At 36.2% G+C, this 14253-nt stretch overlaps 1 protein-coding gene across 19 annotated transcripts in view; it reads left to right on the top strand.

The window, feature by feature from the left end:
• TENM3 (teneurin transmembrane protein 3) overlaps nucleotides 1-14253 on the top strand; it is a 1336783-nt gene that overhangs the window by 329036 nt on the left and 993494 nt on the right. For all 19 annotated transcript variants that reach the window (XM_071807653.1, XM_071807652.1, XM_071807659.1 and 16 more), the window contains one exon: nucleotides 12989-13055. The gene's annotated coding sequence lies outside the window, so the exon portion shown is untranslated. The remainder of the gene's footprint in view (nucleotides 1-12988; nucleotides 13056-14253) is intronic.

Below are 14253 nucleotides of genomic sequence, written 5' to 3'. Positions count from 1 at the left end.
GGTTTAACATTGAGGAAAAAAAGCTGGATCATTTATTACTTGCCTCTGACACTGTAAGCCTGTTCCCAGGAAGGTATTTCTAGATCCTTCACTGATTTTTAATGGCACAAGGAACCATCCTCCCTTCACTTGGGAGATGTCTGCGCAAGCCATCCATCCGTGCTGAGTGCAGAGGGAATTCCTCCCATTGTGAAGCCCAAGTGTTCCCTCTAAAATTGTTTTTCTCTTTCTGTTAGTTACAGATAGAAACGGGTTTAGGAATTCTGTTCCCGTGATGTTTATTGTATTCAGATACCTGAAGAGGGAACTGTCACGGCTCCTGCTTTCTATTGTTTGCTCTTAGACCTTGTTTTAACTGATACTGCTGGTGTTATGGAATGAAGTTTTGAAATACCCTCAAGAGCATAACAAGATAGTTGTGTTTTCTGATGAATTGCTTTACAGAGAATGTAATTATGCATTTTACAGGATAGCAATTTGTATACCACATAAAGCACATGTTTACTTGTGGGAATTCTGTGGTTTTGCTGTAATTATTAGAGCCTATTGATTGTCTTCCATTATGTTAATGTTTCCAAATTAGGCAATATGAAGCAATTTTCTGCCATGCTGTATCTCAGAAGCCTTAGGGATATTATCTGCAACTTTTACTGCAAGTCTAGAGACCTTTGTGAATAAAACTTATAATTCACTTCATTGTAAGTTTTTCTCCTGATTGTAATCAATGAACCTTATGCCGTGGAATATAAATGAGGTGACAAAGGAGGAAATAACCCTTCTGAGGTAGGAAAAGGGTGATGGTAAAAGGCACAATGAACATTCAATTGACTTCTCAAACAAAAAAACTTTTGCCCTTTCTTTTGAAGACTGGCTACTTTCAGATAATCATAAGCTGTTTGCAGCTATGACCACTTTAGAAAAGAAGAGTAATTTTAATGATGAGTCATTATAGTAATTGCTTCAGCATTTCCTGCACTAGTTAAGATGATAGCTTATTTCTGGCCATATAGTACTTTACTGGCTTTTGAAATACTCTATCATCTGTTCAATTTGTGGAAAACTATCAACGAAGAATAACTGAATGTTAGGGATGAAGGCACCAAAAGATTTTTGGCAATTATTTCCAAGATCGGCTGCAGTCAAGTTGTCCTGATTTTACTTCTAATCTTACTTCAAAAATATGGACATATTCTCTCTTCATTTTTGGTTTTACAATTCCTTTTAGGCTAATTCCTGCCACTCACCATTCCCATTTTGTAGGTTTGTATTTTATTCTCACACTTTGTATTATTTAAGCCCTTCTCAATTTTTTTCTTATTTGACCTTAATTTCATTTACTGTCTTAAGTATCTCTGCTTTTATTTCTGTTTCTTCTCTTTTCTTCCTAGATTTGTTCTCTTCTTTACCATCCTTGCTGTTCTATTTTTCTGCTTCTTGTGATTCTCTTTTGTTATCTTTTTCCCTTCCACTTTTGTGTACATTTCCTATTTTCTCTCACGTGGTACCTCATAGAAGAAAGAGAGAAGCACAACTTGTGAGGTCACAGACACAAGATGAAAAGGTGGCTTTTCATTTTTGTGTGTCTCAAAGTCTTTGAAAAATTAGGGAAATAGTAAAATTCAAAGGTGTATGTGTGTATTATGTTTGTGTGTTTCTCTAATGAATGTGTAAACATGTGCACCACTATTTGTATATTGCTTTTGAAAAGGGAAAGAACTATCCCGACTTTCTCAAGTAGTCAAAGGATCAGAAATATATTTATTGGTAAATCTGTGGACATACAAGTCTGTAATTTCCCACCAGCTATTCTTAAATAAGAACGATCATGGCAATATTTTTGTATTCTGAGCCCTTTCTAGCTCTGAGAGTTTGCAGATACATCAGGAAAAATATTTATTTGTTTGTTTGTTTTTCCAAAGCAATCATTTGTACAGATCAAAGTTTGTACTCAGAATCTAGAGAAGAATATCTATGTCCTTTTTTAAGAAACTGTAAATAAAAGAAATATATGGGTTAGTTAAATACCAGATTCACCCTTGATTTCTTTTGTGGTGGTAACTGTGGCTTTTTGTTCTCTTTGTCTTTATTTTGCCATTGGATTTTGTACATCAACCTTTAGAGTGATTGATCTATTTGAACTGAAATGCTCTATTCCAGTCCAGTTCTAAGTGAGTTGGCTTTGATTGAAAGATCTACCACCAACCTGAAAGGAAAAGGCTGAATAAGCATAGAGACGAACAGGAATATTTTCATTGCATCTGTGGATGCTAACTCTCATGCCTAGGACAGGAGGCTTGTTTCCCTTAGTTGCTTCTGTATTTGAGAAGAAAAGATAGGCGCTTGCAGAAAGACTGGGGGGGGCGGGGGGGGGGAGGTGCGGCGAGAATAGAAACACAATAACACCAAACAGGATAAAGAGCAGAACCATGTATTCCTAAGTTTTTGTGTTTATGCACAGAAGAATGTAACCTGTAGCCCAGAAGAGGCCTGACCCTTGGTGAGAGTTTGCCTCATTATAGAAAACATTCCCTGTCTGGAAAACATCCTCCCACTAAAGTGGATATACATAGTAACAGCACTCTATCAAGCTGAAGAAATTGAGGTACATACAAATGTACACAAGAGATAAGATTCAGGCAGTAGAATGACTTATCCACTCTGGGACAGGTTTAAGGACATCTGTTGCAAGAAAGCCACCACAGAGCTCATCACTTTGTTCAGTCCTATGATTTATATTACAGAAATAATACTAAAGTAGATGGTAGTGCTGCCTTTACAGTCTTCAGGCATACTGAACTGGAGAAACAAACACAAAAGGATAATTAGTATGCTTTAGGTCCACTGTGCACCTCAGGGTGTGCACGGGTACACTGCCACCACAGCCTGGGCAAGCGCTGTATTGTGTGGGTGTCCCAGTTGCTTTAGAGAGCTAACCTTTAGCAATATGAGTACTCTGCTGGAGCAAACACATTGATCAGTGTGGACACGGACTCCATTTACCAAGTCTCTGAGTCTTGAGCAAGACTTTGAATCCTATTGTCAGCAGATGAGTGTTCTGAAGAAGAACTAGGAGACAGCTGGAATATATTACACTTTGGGGAACAAATACAAGACGTTAACCCAGCACCCAGCACCCAGCACCTCTGGGTTTATTTTCACTAAATCAAAATTAATTTTCTGTATTCTCTTTTGAGCCATTTCAGCAGACTGGTTGTCTTTTATATTGCTTTATCCATGCATTAAGAAGTAGAACAGCATGCAAGAAGACTGATGTTGGTTTGCTTTTGTAAAGGCACTAAATATCAGTGATCCTAAGCTTCAAGACTTAGCAGGGAGTCTTAATAGAGGAAGCAGACTTCATAAGACACTGGAGTTACCAAGCAGATAGACTCTTTCTGACTCTGCTTTTTTTTTTAAAGGACACCTTCTGTACAATCTGGGCAATGAAGGAAAGTATTTTTTTTAGTATAGTAGTATTTTTTAACATATGCAGTGGTAGCATATGGGAGGCATGTATCTCCCATTTCAATGCTCAGAATGTTAGGAGAATAATTGTTTTTTAACTATCATAGAATCATAGAATGTTTTGCATTGGAAGGGACCTTTTGAAGATCATCTTTCATCAGATCAGGTTGCTCAAAGCTCTTGATCATACAGCTGCCATCTTGGTACCTTTCGTAAATACGTCTTTCCTATTTAAAAGGAAACAATTGATGTTGATTCCTATTACAATGATTAATTTGGAAGATTTTGAAATTTTGAAGATATTTCTAGAAACTCTACAGAATATTTTGATATACTCTCAAAGAATAAATTCATTGAGCATAAACACAAAAACACTATTATTTTTAGTATGGTTCTAATTCTGTACTAGTGACCACACTTGCACAGCATCCATATGTCAGATTCCCTAATCCCTGATAAGGAGCCATATCTAAATCCTGAGATTAAATAACTATTCATACGTATGACATCTAGTAAGGACACCTTTTGGATTATAACTGACAGGGAGTGCATACAGACTGTTTTAGTGCAGAGGTCAGAGAGAATAACTTAAACCATGAATCAATATGTTGCAGAAAGAATACAGTAAGGAACAGCCTTTTACGAGATTAATCCACTGCTGCCACATCTTGATATATATTCATGCTTCTGAGCATGGGCATTGCAGTCCACATGATGAGCAAAGGAATTTTCTTTTGTTTTTACTTTACCAGAATCCTTTCCATTCTTTGATGATACTAATGGGCCTGATACCTACTAACCTACTGATGTGGCAGCAGTTACTTAACATGTTGCATCTCAGTCCAGGATTTGATAGGCAAATGGAATGACTCTTCAGCCATGACCTCCAGTTTTAAGAAGCTGATGTTCACTAGGAAGGCTTCTTACAAAGTTTCAGAGTCTTTGAACATGAAAGTTCCTTTCAAGTTAATAATTAAACCATTTAAAAATAGAGAAATAGAATGCACTTGATCTAGCTTTTCATACCTTCTGAGTATGACAGAGTGCCTTAAACAAAGCCACTTAATTCAAAAAGTTGTGAGTGTGAAGTAAAACAGTGTCATCTGGTTTATAGGAGGAATTCATGCAAGAGAACACTCAACAGCATTACTCTGAACAACCTACACCAATGAAAAGAGACTACATTAGCTATTGTTTAAAAAAAAAAAATATGTATTTTCACCAGAATTTTTTGTAGTACAAGATATCAGCAATATTTATTCATTCTTTTCTCCCAAGGTTGGCTAGTATTGCTGTAGAAATTACAGAATTTGTAAATATAAGGGGAAAAATTGATGAAACAAATGGAATTTTTAGTTTAATACAAAAAATATTCTTCTGAGTTTCAAAAAAAAGACATTTTTTTCAGAAAAGCTTATATGACTTTGTCGAAGGCAGTTTTAATTTGCAGAACTTAAACAGAATTTACGTTTTGAATAAATGCAAATACAGTGTTTGAGAAAATGACCTTTGCATTACTTTGCTAATTACCTTCAAAGCATACAATATAATTTCAAAGCATGTTAAATAGGCAAAAACTGCAAAGCGCTTTCCGATGTTCAGATGTTAGAACTAACATCTTTGGCATATTTTCATTTACTAAAACTATGCACTGTATCTTGAAATTTTCTCATTACAATGATGGCTTCATGAATTGTTCACTTGCTTAGCCAAGTATTTTTTCCATTTTCTCCCTTTTTAGTCTAATACAGAAGCTACATGCTGGTTTTTAAAAGCAAAATTATTACTTTTATGACATGGAAGAGAAGTTGGTAAGAATGCAAATAGAGAATATTTCCATATAATAACAGCACAAGTCTCTAGAATTGATCTTTCATTTTTTCCCTATAAACAGAGCCCTCAAGTAGTATTATTTCATTTCTGATCAGAATATCGCTGCATACTGGGTGTTAATGGCTACGGTAGAGAATTAAGCCATTTTAAAAACTTTTCTAAATCCCAGAAAATGTTAAGAATAGCTCATCTCTGAATCATAGAATCATAGAACTGTTCGGGTTGGAAGGGATCTTCAAAGGTCATCTAGTCCAACACCCCTGCAATAAGCAAGGACATCAGTGTGTATTAACAGCTTAGTGATAGTACTTACTTCATCTGTAAACTTCTGTTCATTGTCACTGACATTCACTTTAAAGAAAGGTTTTTGTGATAGATGTAGGAAGTTATGTTACTATAGTTGCAATGCCTAATCTTATCTTAAGTAATAAAAATATTCTTCAGTATCCTATAGTCATTGAATGTAAAGGTCATTGAATTGGTTTACTAGTGATGTTTAATTTTCAAAGCTATGTTAATACAATTTCTAGAACCATAGAAGTTTTGAAATAGGTCTTTTGGGAGCAGTATACAGAAACCAGAAAAATCCTAGGAAGCTACGGATCTGCAGAAAGAGAAATGCTATAGAACTGACCCTTCTTCACTACCGATGATCAGGGCATGTAAGATGAAATAATTCATCTTATATAATAAAAAGTGAAAATTTACTGGAATTGATATCAAGAAGTGTTTATTTAAACTACGATAGAAAACATACAGAGATTTTTTTTTCATTAAATCTCCTTGGAAGAGCAACTTAAGCTGAATTTTCTGATTGTAATGGAATATTATAAAGTTAGGTAAGATTAATTTCCTGGGAAATGCATAATATAGTCAAGTAAGCAGAGCTGAATGTGATAAAAGAAAGAAGCATAGATTATGTGACATCCAATTTAAACCTGTCTAGTAGTGTGTCAATGCCAGTGTGCAGATACAAAAGCTGAGGTCACAAAATGAGGGAAAAGCAGAACTGGTACCAGTTGCATATATAACCATCATGTATCTAGAGATACTTAGAATTGTCTTTTCCTTTCTTTTTTTTTTTCTGTTCAAATACATTTCCCTGTTCAGCTTAAATATTTTTGGCATATATTTTATGCCCTGCTATCACTATTAACTACAAAATAAAAAAGCTTCCCATGAATAATCAGAACTATTTGATCAGCAAGACAAGTACTTTACAAAATGTAAAACCATTTGAAGTGATTTTTTGTATCATACTGACATTTGCAATTATCGTTCTTCTCATCAAGATTAAAGCTGGAATAAATGCTGTACCCAAGCAATTTGTAGAAAACATTTTTCATTTTACTTCGGAGCTTTGAGGGAGGGAAAAGTAGGAATCCATTTTCAGTACTTCAGGAAAAGGCAAGTTGGACACAGCTGCGTATGTGAGATTATCAGGGAAGCAAAGCCTTAGCTTTTTTTTTTTTTTTTCTCCTCACAATTAAAAATGATAGTCCATGGGTTTGAATTGTTTCCAAAGTATAATTTTGTTCTGGGAAAATATGAGCAGAAGTCAGTCAGTGCCTTTAATTTACAAGAGTATAGTGCGTTTACATGAACAAAGATGTATTATTGGAGGGAGTTTATGTGTATGGATAATCTAAAACAACAGAAACCTCACATCATAAGCAGCTTTACACATTACTGAACATACTTCATAGCGCTGCCTATACATCAAGTTTCTCCTAATTCCCCTATTGATAACTCCAGCAATTGTCTGAAACCACAACTTTCCTACACCCAAAGCAAAAGAAATTATCTCCTTAATGTATATGATGAGCAATGCTGCAGCTTTCCCTGTCATTACTGTAATTCTTTTCCAACAATATATTTTCACTTTGTTTAATGGTAAGCCATGCTTCACATTATTGTTTCCATTTTCTCAGAATACCATCTGGAGATAGACGTGTAATGGTATTACTCTGGTAATAATTGTGTTAAATAACTGCAGAAAAGAGATAGCACATAACTATTTATTATTATAATTCTGCTGCTATTGCAATCCAGTGAAGAACAGGGCTCCTGTCTGCTATATAACAAGATACTAAGAATTAGACAGTGTAAATACCCAGGTGAAAAAAGGGCTGCTAAAACTCATGAACAGAATGATGATTTGAATATACTGAATTTGGGGTTCCTTTTTTATTTTATAAATAGTTTGAGATTAAGTAATACATAAAGAAATAAAAAGTCAGAAAAAGCATGATGAAAAGAGAATTTAGGAAGTAGCTAAAAGACATAATAAGAAAAAGACGTGAGAAGGAGAAAAAATAGAAGCTTGTGCAAAAACCATTGTTCGAGATTTACAGTCAATAGTACATCATAGTGAAAAGACTGTTGAATAACCTCCTGGTAACTGCAGAAACAATCTCTGCAGCTGCTTCTGCTGGCTATGTTGTGCAGCTGACCCCCCTAGAAGTACCTCTCCCAGTAGGTTAGGAAAAATATTATATTGCTATAGAAAACAGGTTCACAATATTAAAATGTTTATTACAGCAGTAACAACATATTTTCTATTTTTCAGGCCTTGCAAAGCAAACCTGGTATGAAGTCTTGCTTTGGTTTATGTATGGGGTGGGGTTTTCTGTGTGCATGGAGGCTCCAAACCACTGCACCTGCGCAGGTGGCATGTGTTGCAGGGCAGGCAAGGGGAGGCTGGGTCAGGCAGGTGCATTGTGTCACGGGGCAGGCTGGGAAGTCTGGAGCAGTGAAAGGGCAGCAAATGAACGACAAAGGAGGGAGGGAGAACATGCAGGTGATGCTTGTCAAGGCTGATAGAGCACACCTGGGAGATCACCCAGGGCCTGCTGTGAGGAGAACACAATGTTCCTGAGGTTTGTTTGAGTTTATTTTTTGTTTAAGTGAGATCTGTTACGTTCTGAAAACAAGTGAAGCAAAGTGCTAACCTTCTCTAGTAAAACAGATGATGTAGTTACAGGCTGTTGATGATTTGTGGAGATGGCTGCAAAATGGCAAAGAAGTTGAAGTAGGAGAGAAGAAAAGTGAGAGAAATTTGGGGAAAGGACTGGAGGAAGGAGTAGATGGTGCCATAGTCTGCTAATGAAAAAAACTGTGGAAACAGGTATTTGTGGCTTGGGGGAAAAACCTGAATGAGCCTAGGTGCTTCTCCTGTAAAAATGGAAAAAAAAACACCAGGGCTGTGTCCCATATGGCCAAGCAGAAGATGGCATGTCAGCAGCAGTGTGCTTGCAATGTGTGAGGCAAAAGACTGAAGACAGCCTGGCTAATTCTGGAAATAGGTATGTCTGGGCCTGGGTGATAAACATGGTTGCTGTAAAATGGTCTTACACTCTGTGTGAAAAAAGGAGCTGATGGTACGGTAGTTAACTGGAGTGAGGTAAGTGGTCCCACCTTTTGTTTTGTAAAAGTAAGTATAGAAATCCTGGAGAATCCTAGAGGAAGGTTTGTTTCCTCATTTTGCCCTGTGTCCCCCAACTAGTCCTGCCTATCAAATAGACATTGCCTATCAAAACTGTAGGAGATGTTGACAGGAAGATGAGAATGCTGGCAAACCAGGGGCACTGGGTACAAATGGCTCAGAACAGGAGCAGCCTTAACAGCTTTTTAGCTTCTCTCAGCATGAAGCAGACAATGGAGGTTTGCATTTATTGGGTATGGCAAAGAAGGGAAGTGAGTGTGGGGGTGAATGAGGTGCTGTGAAGTTGTTCTGCTTTCTTCCATAGCCTAGTGACTGTTTGCAAGCCCGTTTTGGTAAATTGACTAATGTCTTGGGGAAAAGCAAAATAACTGTAAACAAGAACTATCAGAGGTATGTATACTGCTGGTTCAGTTATAGGAGCTAGAGATTAAAGGCCATGTTTCTGCAAGTTGTGCTGAACTACTCCATGTCGTATTATTAAATTAACAAACCTAGCTGGCAGTGATGTTACAGGAGTCCTTCCCAGGCTGGGAAGCCCTGTGGACCAGCTACCCTCTCCTGGTATAGTGAGCTCTGAGCCTTAAGAAGCAGATGAAACACAAAGAGCCTTGCAGTTGTTGCTTGCTGTTTTAAGTGCTATTCCTAGCATGCCTTCTTTTGTTCTTGCACTGCATTACACCATGACCTGTTACATTTGTCATTGTTTCCTGATGACATTTTTATCCTAATCTTTAATTATTCCTTCCTAGTTGTTTGTGTTGTGTTTTTTTTTTTTAATTTTGATACTTTTTGTGATGTTTTCCTGGTTGAGCATGTTCTCATCATCATTCGTTTTTTGCTTCCGACTTTCCCATTCCCATTGTGCCACTTTATAGCCCTGTTTGCAAAATCTCATCTTGTTCTTGTATCTCATTCTGCTCTCATTACTTATCTCTCAAGGAGAGTTTAAGGTAAGAATAAAAAGAACTAAATACTTTGCCAATCCCCTTCTAAAGGTCTTTACTCTAATTACTAGCAAACCAGTTGTACTTGCTAAAACAAATTACCAAACAAAGTTTTCTCCTGTGACTCACTTGTAATTCTCTTATGTATGAAATGTTAAAGATAAAGATAGGCTGGTTAACAGCATAGTCAAGCCCAAGTGAAGATATCTGTGTAAATGCTTGCAGGAAGCTAGTATTTTTAACCTGAAGTAATTTTTGGGTGGCACAATTCCTAAGTGTACTTGTCCATATGGAAACTGCAGAATAAGCTGTTGCCTCAATCTGGAGAAAGCCACTTGGCCAACAAATATTCATCTGGTGGGAGGGAAGTTGAAATTTGGGAAACACCTGAGAGAGTGTGAATTAGAAAGCTAACTCTAAATAGGATTTTTTTTTTTAAAGGCACCTTCAGTGACAAAATTAGAGTAAATATCAATTTACTGTTATGCCCATGATTTTGTAAGTTATTAAAAACAACTGGCAACCATAGAAAGCTGGGTCACTCCAATTAGTCCTTCTTTACAAGAAAGATTGCTTCAGACATTTTTTTTTTTTTTTTTTTTTTTTTTTTTAAGGAAAAAAAATACCAAAGGCATAGGGACACTTTTGGAAATGTCAAATGCATGAGAAGTGACAGAGAAATTTCTTTATTTATCCATTTTGACACTTCTAAAAGATGAACTTTCTTCTCCCTCCCACTTCCTGCTAATTATCACTAACCACAACACTGCTTCTTGTAACCCTGTTTTAAATGACACACTATAGATCTCTGACCTATACAGTGGAAACTTTTTTTCAGAAGTTTTATTTATTTAATCATCAATACTTTAGAGCTTTTTTTTTTGAAGTACTAGTGGGTGTTTTTTTTAAGACATCTATTGCACTTTAATGACTGCTTACTTTAGGACTGAACGGTTTCCTTTCATTTACAATCCTTCAAGTCTTGCTGTCCTCTGAGGATTCTTTCTTTACCTTTGGGAAAGAGATACTGGTGGAAATGTGAAAATGTGGGGGGAAAAACAAGCAATAAGCTTGGTCCTGGCTGTAGGTCATGTAGTGTCAATAACAGATAAATAGACAGCAGATGTGGTGGGGGGGCAGAGGATGAATAGTGGGGGACCAGTGTGCTGTGGCTCAAGTATATATATTGCTACGGATGGGTTTGAGATGCTGTTGTACCAGCTACTAAAAGCAACAACAAAAAATCAACCCATGGGATATGTTGACACCATTCAGTGGAGGGTAGTGTGGGCACGTGAGCCAGTGCTGGCCTGAGTTCCTGCATCTTGATGATTCTGCAGTATTATTTTATTGTGTAATGATAATACTTCTGTCTTACTGATGATGTGATGGGTATGCAATAAGATAAGCCTAGGCCTTGAACTGTAGGATTTGTTAGGTCAGCTGCAGATCTATACTGAGATTTCTATGCTAATATATAGCTTTGGAGCCAGTAACCTCCAGGAGATGCATTTCTCTCCAGTACTCTGTGTTGTACTGAGGATGTGCTTGCAGTTCCAAGCCCTTTTCTATATAATGTCTGGCTTCTGAAGTTAAATTTATATGCCATATTTTTTTTTAATTCATATTTAGTTGCTTCCATTTACCAATTTTCAAAAATGTAGAGTCAGTCAGCTTCTCACTGTCCCTGTGTTTGAACTTTCGTGAATGAAATAACTGTGACTGAGGGACTGTATTAAATGAGTAGATGTAAAATATGACTGAAGCACAAGTGGGGCCTGTATTGAGTCGGAAATAGAGTGAAGTTTTCCTATCAGTTTCCTATCACGTAGACTCATATAAATGTGATAAATTGCCTGTGCACAGTAAAAAAGTTTCATCTCTTTATGATTCACCATACGAAAACTCATTTATATAGACCTCTCTTGGTGACTCTTCTGTTCTTTTTATTACCAACTTTTTTCTGGATTTTGTTCATCCTTCAGTTGTTCCTTAATACAGTGGGGTTTTTCCTGCTTTTGTTCTTAGGTGTGTCCATACAATAGTCATGCAAGTAATCTCTCAAAAGTGTTAAATATCTCTTAAGATTTTTATTAAGTGATTTAATAAACCATTGATTAGCAACTTTGAGTTGATGTGAATGTACTTATGATTATTCTGCATAATTTCACAAATTCAAGATTAGACACATATTGAATAGCTTGATACCTTTTGACCTGCAATCTAGCAGGCCACCTGCTGAAAGCTCCTGCCAGCAGCAGACATGAGGACAGGAGCTGATTATTCTGTGTTGGTTTTGCTTGGGTTTTTTTGTTTGTTTGTTTGTTTGTTTGTTTTAACCTTTAAAGCATGTTTTTAATGTGTTTCAAATCTGTCAGAACAGCATGCTGTGCACTCCTTGATATCTTAAGCCCTGCCAGCCCTTTATGGGTACCAGTGTCTCTGGTGCCAGCCCGTTGATGGTGCATGAAACTGACATGTGGCCCATGTAGTACCACTGGCTTTGAGCTGCAGTGGAGGATGAGCTTGACAGGGCATATCCCCATCTGCTCACTTGCCATCATCTGCAGACTTAGAGCTACCCTCAGTGAGGAAAGTCAAGTAGGATTACCTGTAAGATAATGAAATGATATAAAAACATCCTTTCTATTTTAGTGTTATGTATCTTTCTTCTGTAGCAATACCTCCTTTTATGTCAAAATTGGAATATAGAAATGTAAGAGAACCTATCTTTTCATTATTTAATTGCTAGTTCTAGATATAAGAGAACTGGTATTGGCAATGTGAACAGATTTATGTTTTTCTCAGATCTGATACATTTGATAAGTGCAATGGAATAAGTGGTAAACTGGACATACCATCACCTTGGTTTCAATGTTTTAAGAAGTCACAGAGTTATGTTCAATGCATATCTTTATTATCTGGTCCTAATCTTGAAATTTTACTTTGCTGATAATAAGAGAATGTGCCTTATTGCAATAATTTCTGTATACTGCTCGAGTACTAGACTGAGTTAAAGCTTATTTTTCATTTCTTTAGGTTTTTATTTGTGCAGATTCTGAAACTTTTTAATATGGTCCCAAGGTGGCATTTCTTATCTCATTCTATGACAGTTGTTCTATTAAAACATAATTTCCACTTGTCCTGCATTTGTGATTCTTAATTCATGGAAAACAAAAAAAAAAAAGACCTTATTGTGTGTATATTTCATATTTATGACATGAAAAGATTCTATTAGCTGTTGCAATTCTGAGTTTATTCCATATTAAATTAACATATTCATGTTGTTTTGACTTAACAGGCAAAAATTTTGAACTCTAACTTCATGCTTTCATTGAGAATATAGATTCTACAGCAAGGACGAAACAGTAAGTGTTTATGTATGTGTTATAACTTTTTATTTTAATGAAGATGGGTTTTATAAGCCTTTGTTTACTATAAGTGTGTTTTGGAAGGCCTTTATGACTACTAGCTGTGGCTCACGGTGAAATGCCACAAGTGGGTTCTCTCAGTGGGTCATATGATCCTTGTTCAGAATTTTTAGTTATCTTTCAAAAAAAGCAAAACCAAATCAGAGTAAAGGCCTCCACTTCAGTTGGCTATAATTCTCAGTGCTTTCCTTGAATGCCATAGTTGTGTTTATGAATTTATTAAAATGATTAGAAATTAAAGTGGAGGAGTTGCTATACCTTTACAAAATGTTTTACTGTATTTTAATGGAAACAGGGAACCTGCAAAGAACAAAATTCTTATTTTAGAAAGAGAACGCGTGTCAGTTTTCTGAAAGGCTAAAGGTAAAAAAACTAGTTCATGACAAGGTATTTCTAGGTTATTGCATTTGGCTTTTGCAGCTGGAGTTAAAAATAACACTGGACACATGTCATCAACAATAATTTTTAAAAATCTTCATTGTCTTTCATGAAGACACTGTCTTAATCACTCTGTGCAAAACCATGCAACGTGAAATTACTATGCACGTTAGGACTTTATATCTTTTGTAAATGAATTCTAAACACATACCTGTTTTACAATTGAATCTAAAAGTAAATGCACACCATTTGCTGTGTTTAACACCAAGGGATTGATTTGGGAAGCTTATATCTTTTATTAGTTTCCAGTTTGGTTTCAGTTCTCATTAGATTTTGAATAAGGGTTGTTGGAGTGAGACAGGCAGTCTTGTGCTGAGGAGCAGAGTGTGATGCTGCTGGAGGGTGTTTCTGGCATCAGGACATGATAGCCTGGGGCAATGTCTGGGCAGGATCAGAAGAATAAGCCCTGTTGTATTTGCTGGGGTCTGTAACAATCAGTGTTACTACAAAGCAGTATTATTAAAACTAATTTTGGTAATTTATTTTGAACTTAGTATTAAGTCTCTACCTCTTTTCCTAAACTCATCTCTGTGAGCTGTCAAAATCAATTATACTGATCTTGAACCTCCACAAGTCATATAGTGAATTGAGATTAAAATGTAACTAATCTTTTAATAAAAGTAAAGGTATACTGAATATTCTTAAATCAACTTCCAGCAATTTTGGTTTATGTATATAAATTGATACAGACATTGAA

This window comes from Patagioenas fasciata, chromosome 4 (genome assembly GCF_037038585.1).
Source record: "Patagioenas fasciata isolate bPatFas1 chromosome 4, bPatFas1.hap1, whole genome shotgun sequence".
Classification (NCBI taxonomy): domain Eukaryota; kingdom Metazoa; phylum Chordata; class Aves; order Columbiformes; family Columbidae; genus Patagioenas; species Patagioenas fasciata.
This window is presented reverse-complemented; position numbering and strand designations above follow the sequence as displayed.